Here is a 6,493-nt window from a genome sequence, read left to right on the forward strand (position 1 = left end):
GCTGCCAGCATCCTGGGGGGACAGCAGTGAGATGGTGACTCCGTGGCTGCATCCAGTGCCAGGTGTGCTGGCTGAGGGGTGACCTGTGTCCCTGCCTCTGCCAGGGCTGCCTGCAGGGACGTGGCCATCCTGCACCCCCCTCCCCTGGCATTTCTCTGGCCAGTGTGGGTGGTGTGAGATTCTTGGGAAGCACCTGCATTCCCAGGGCATGGAGAAGGCTGAGATGGTCACCCTGGCTTCAGAGCCAGGTCTGGAGCAGAGCTGGCTGTCCCCTGCCTCTTCCAACCACGGGTCAGGGTGCTCTGGAGCACAGGGAAGATGTGAAGTGCATTAAGATGGTTTGCTGCCCTCCTGCTACGAGGCTTGCTGGTGGGTTAATGAACTGGTGGGTTTAATGTGGACAGCAAAGATGCAAGAATATTTTTCTGATCCTTCACATGTCATGATTATTTGTGGTGTCCTGTGGCCTTCACTCATTTCCGTGGACCACAGAAAGCCCTTGAAAACAGATTCCCAAAAATACAAATGTGAAACCATTCCAGTCTTCTGCTCCAAGCAGAGGGTGCTGCAGGGGGGAGGAAGGACCAGACTGTGGAGAGAAGTTCATGGCTGCCCCAGCCCCAACCTCTCCCTTGGAGATGCTGAGCTGGTGCAGACACCATGCCCTGTTGCAGCAAATTTGGTTTTGGTGCCTCAAGTTGTGGTGCTCCAGACAGTTTGAAGCTGAAGTGGGAGCTGGTGGTGGGGTTGCAGCAGAAGTGTCCTCGTGCCCTGGACATCCCTCGTGGCTCCAGATGAGTATAATTAATCTTTATCCAAACTCATGGGCCAGTAACATGGCAGCTTATCCTATTGAGGGACTGTGGATAAGCTGGGTGCTCCCTAGGGACCTGGTCTGGTCACGTTTTAACATTGCTTCAGCAAACAAAGACTGGGATAAACCACGTTAGAGGAGGGCTTGGGACTGCAGGAACGTGGTTTAGAAACACACCAGGAGCAGCCCGTGTATCAATCAATGGCCTTCCTGCTCGTGGCTTTTGTACCTGCAGACCAGGCAGGCACAGACAGGCTGTTAGCCCTGCTCTGGCTCCTGGGGCTGGGGAAAGCCCTTCCTTTGGCATCAGGAAGCAGAGCTGGGCTTTCCTCTTCCAACAGGTACAGCTGAAGAACAGCCACATGTTCAATGTGTCAGGCTGGGAGGGTGGAGGTGCAGGATGTGGCTCTGTGGCACAGCATCCTTCCTGCTAACCCAGAGAAACCCCGGCTGCAACCAGCCAGCAGGGCCAGCTGGGCTCACCTCTTAATGTGCTCCTAATAAGCTTAGGGGGGGAATCATGTCCTTTCAATGTTAAATTCTCCTCCAGCAGCTCCAGGCACGCTGAGGTCCAGCCTGAGGGATCTGGGGGCTGCCCCAGGATAGCTGGGCTTTTGGCTGGGCTGGCTCTGGCTCAGCTCCAGCTGGCTTAGGGGTGTAGAACAAATAAGCCAGTTTTTATTTATTTAATTCTTTTTGCAATTAGCAAGATTTGTTACTTGATCACACAAGTGTGGTTATAAAAAGAGGAAAAACCTCACGACGCGATTAATTTAGGATTAGCAAAGGAGCAGGGCAGAGCTCAGTTCAAATTGCAATTAATTACTAAGCAGCCAGAGGATCAGAGGAGTCTGCCTGCAGTTACTGGGATGTCAGTGCCTGTGAATGCTGTGCCCTGCCTCCTGGAGCCTGGTGGGGCTGGGACCTGCTGTCCCCAGGCACTGTCCCTTTGGCTGTGCTGCATCTCACAGCTCTGCTGGCTCCCACCTTGGCTGCAGGACAAGCTTAATTCAAGCAGAGCTTTAATGTCTTCCTCCCTCTTTGGGGTTGGAGTCATTGGTGGTCAGCAGAAAGATGACATGACAGCCCCCACAGTGCCACCCCCTTTTGTCACATGCAATAGCACCAGCCCTCAGATACGTAACGAGTTGAGCTTCAGCCTCTAAGGCCACTCTGCTTATCTGTAATACTAGATTAAAGCTTATATTTTCAGCCTGATTCTAAAGCTTGTTTTATTTTAGCAAACCAAAGGGTTAAAGAATTGGTGAGATACTTGGCAACAATTACAAAACAAAACCTAAAAATAAGGAACACGCACTTAATCATTTCTGAACCTAATCTTCCCTGAGCTGCCCTTTAGGATTTCTCTGAGGCTTCTCCCAGCAGCTTTAGCTGAAGGGCAGTTTGGCCTGGATGGGCCAGGCAGGGCAGCCCCTTCCTGGGTGACTTTCATACCAGTTTCCCCATAGCTTTAATGGGAAGCTGATGTGCACAACTCAATCTTCACGGGTGCTCCTGGACCGTGGCTTTCCCTTCCTTCCCCAATTCATTGTGAAAATGTATTTTATTAGGAGCTGAGCACAGTGGGCAGTTCTGGGCTTCCCAGTTCAAGGATGAGGAGCTACTGGAGAGAGCCCAGCACAGGCCACTGAGGTGATGAAGGGGCTGGAGCATCTGCCTGTGAGGAAAGGCTGGGAGAGCTGGGGCTGCTCAGCTGGAGAAAAGGAGGCTGAGGGGGGATCTCATCAGTGTTTATAAATATCTACAGGGGGTGTCAGGAGGATGGGCCAGACTCTGCTCAGGGGTGTCCAGGCACTGAATCAAACTGCTCAGGGAGGTTGTGGAGTCTCCATCCCTGGAGACATTCCAAACCCACCTGGATGTGTTGCTGTGGGATCTGCTCTAGGGGATCCTGCTCTGGCATGAGCTTGGACCAAATGATCCTCAGAGGCCCCTTCCAACCTCCACCAGTCTGTGATTCTGTGAGCTCTGACTAGCTGGGGGTGTTGGTGAGGAGGTGAGTGAATCACTGTTCCTGTTGTCCAGGGCTGTGATGTGCAGAAGGGTTTTGATATGCTGATTTCTGGTGGCAGAGGATCTCCCAGTGCTGTGAAGCTGCTCTCCTGTGACTCCTTCCCCCAGCAGCACCACATCCCTGAGCCTTTTCAAGGCTTTGTGATAACACAGCTCCACGTGTTGTGTAGATAAAGAGGGGTTTTTTTTAGGAGTCTCGTGGTACAAGATGGTTCAGCTTTGCAGGGGCAGCACACGTGGGGTGTGTAGCACAGGGCTGGGTGGGCTGCTTCTTCCAACACTGTGGGTTTGGGCCATCCCTGGTGGAAATGGTGAAGGTAAGAGGAAAGCTGAGGGGTCAGGCTGCAGAGCTGGGTTGCTTCAGTTTAGCCCCGTGTGAGAGCCAAGGGAGCTGGTTTTGTTCATGTTGTGCACGTGGTTGCAGACTCAGAGCACAAACAGCATGAAGAAGGGGGAAGGAAACAGGGCTGGGAGGCCTTGGGTAAGGGGGAAGAGCATCTCCATCCTTTCTTAACAAGGCCTGGAGGGCTGTGATCAAAATCATTGTGAGAGGGTGAAGCCTGGAAAGTTCTGGCTTAAAAAGGTGCCACAAGAAGCAGATCCTGGTGAGCAGAGCAGCAGGACTTGGTCCACAGGGTGGCAAGACATGCCGTGGGTGGGTGCAGCTCGTGGGTGATGGGGACCTTTCTAAGTGTCCTTTAGAGCCTGCTGGGATGCACCCCTCTGCTTCATCCACAATGCTGGTTGGTAAATGTGCCACTGCAGCAAAAACTCCTGTGAGAACTTCCTGGGGTGAGATTTCTCCTCTGGGAAATCCCCAGCAGCTACTCATGGAGCTGGGTGGGAGGCTGTGGGTGCCTCCCTGCCCTGTTATCCCACTGTCCCTGCTCATCTGAACCCAGGGCTTTAGGAACAGCTGGGGTTCTGGCAGGCTTGGCTTGTTCTTCTGCCCCTTTCTTTATAGCACTTGAACTGCTGGGACAGTGGAAAGAAATGGTTAATATTTTAGGGGACCTTATCAATGTCTATAAATATCTGCAGGGTGGGTGTCGAGCCTGGGCCAGTCACTTTTCATTGGTGCCCTGTGGCAGGATGAGGGGAGCCAGCCCCAGGTTACAACACAGGAAGTTCCACCTCAAGATGAGGAGGAACTTGTTGCCTGTGGGGGTGGCAGAGCCCTGGGACAGGCTGCCCAGGGAGGCTGGGGAGCAAAACTAACAGCTCTGGAGACACTGGAGACCCGTCTGGACACGTTCCTGTGTGACCTGCCCCAGGTGTTCCTGCTGCAGCAGGGGGGTTGGGCTCGATGATCTTCAGAGGGCCCTTCCAACCTGTGATTCTGTCTTTTTTCCTCTACCTGAGCCCTGGGTGTCTGGGCAGGGGCACCAGCCCCCTGGGACCTGCCCTGCCCTCCGGCCCCTGCACCCCGTCCCGTGTCACCGCTCCCCAGCTCCCAGGGGGCTGCTATTTTTGCTCCCTTCCTCCTGAGACTCTTCAATCTGATAATCTCCTAATCTCCAGCTCCCAGCGATTCATCTGCAGTTGTCTCTGCTTTATACCTGGCTTATGTCTTGGGAGTTGTCTTCAAAATACCTTCTGACCTTGTTGGCTAATGCATGTTAAGACACAGGCCTGTGCAGCTACAGGACTCTGCTCATTCCCCAAATTCTTGCTATTTCCTGTGCTGGGGAGGGAGGTGCCTCTTACCAGTCACTGCAGTTGCATCTGATTCTTGTCCAGCATCCTCCTGATTTACACCCATTTTTCATGACCAGATTTTCAGCTCTCTCTTACCCCAGGTACACTCTGCTATTAAAGTCTTAAAATAGAAGCTGCCTGATCTGAGCTTAGACGCTCTGATGAGCACCACAGAAATACCTGTGATGTCTGTGAGAGGGGACACGTGCTTTCTCCTGGCTGCAGGGAGGGAGAAGGGATCTCAAAAGGGGCATGACAAGGAGTGCTAATCCTGTTGCCTCCCCTGGAGAACATGTGCCCAGGGGGGTGGTTGCAAAGGGAATCTGAAAATACAGGATCAACTTTTAGCTTTCTCTGAGGAGGATCAAACAGCTAATCTCATCTGCTGGGTAAACTGAAATAACAGGGAGAGAGCAGGAGGAGAAAGTACCTTCGTTAGCTTTCTTCTTGTATCATCTATCACTGAATTATCCCTCACCTTTCGTGCTCCTCTGTAACACCAGCCTGCTAATGTGCATGGCTGGAAACATGCACCAGGCTTCACAGGGTGCTGTTGTTTGCCAGGGAATCAGCAGTGCCTGGCATTGTCCGGGCTGCTTTGCTGGGCTCTTTTGCAATCTTGGTGGTTTTGGGGAGGGGAAGAAGGTTTTCTGGAGGAGAACAACCAGCTCTTCTCTGGATTGCACAGAGGAGGTGCCACCTCTGAGCTTTACATGAGCAACGAGCACCCACTGTTCCTGACAACAAGGCTGGAGAGCTCTCCATGGATGCCTGGTTACAAACTGTTGTTTGGGGGTTTTTTTGAATCACTTTTTCATGCAAAGGGAATGGGGAAATTCATTAAGGAACCCATTGTTTCTGGCTCAGGAAGGGCATCATCTCTGCTGCCTCTTGAGACCATCACAGTGCTGTTAGTTTTGCTTCCAAGCTCTACAAACCCATGGGAGGGCTTAAGGTGTAAGATGTCTCTGACAGTGGAGAGTGGCAGATCTTTGGGCATGATTCACAGATGATGAGGAAGAAGCTGCAGGGCCACCTGCAGGAATAGTGATGGAGCAGTGAGAAGTAGCTGCTAACACCAGACTTGGACGAGTTGCAAGAGTTTGCTCTTTGCTTTGAGAACGTTTGACAGTTGCTGAAGTCTTTCTGGGAAGAGTTTGGGTCTGGAGCCTGGGATATGGCAATGCACTGAGCTTCAGGGAGCAGTGGGAAATGCCCCTCTCTTGTGACCTGTTTTTGCAGTAGTTGACGTGGGTACTTCAGGGCAAAAGCCAACCTGTTGGGTTTCCTCAGGCAGTGCTGAGGTGTCCATCCCTTGTTCAGAGGAGGCAGCCCTGGAGCAGGTGAGTGCTGAAGGATTGTTTGGGGAGATACTGTGACTGTCTGGTTAATAAGGGAGAAACAACACAACCTGCTTCAGGGGAAGTGGAAGAGAAGATGTTGTGTCCTGAGACACTGAGTCAACCTTTCTTCATAGAATTGTAGAATGGTTTGTGTTGGAAGGGACCTTAAAGATCATCTAGTTCCAACCCCCTGCATGGGCAGGGACCCCTCCCACCAGCCCAGGTTGCTCCAAGCCCCATCCAACCTGCCCTTCAACACCTCCAGGGATGGGGATGTAGGGAGGCAATTAGGAAAGCTGAGGCCTCCTTGGAACTTAAACTTGCAAGTCAGGTTAAGGATAATAGAAAGGGCTTTTTCAAATACCTAGCTAACAAAACTAACACTAGAGGCAATATTGGCCCATTGAGGAATGAGCTGGGAGCCCTGGTGACAGAGGATATAAAGAAGGCAGAGGTGCTGAATGCCTTCTTTGCCTCTGTCTTTACTCCTGCAGGATTTCCCCATGAGCCCCAGATTCATATAGCCCCAGAAGAAGTCAAGATAGAGGAGGAATTTGACATAGTAGATGAGGATTGGGTTAGGGATCAGTTGAGTAATCTGGAC

The sequence above is a fragment of the Chaetura pelagica genome, unplaced genomic scaffold, assembly GCF_000747805.2.
Source record: "Chaetura pelagica isolate M959 unplaced genomic scaffold, ChaPel_1.0 scaffold713, whole genome shotgun sequence".
NCBI classification, from domain to species: domain Eukaryota; kingdom Metazoa; phylum Chordata; class Aves; order Apodiformes; family Apodidae; genus Chaetura; species Chaetura pelagica.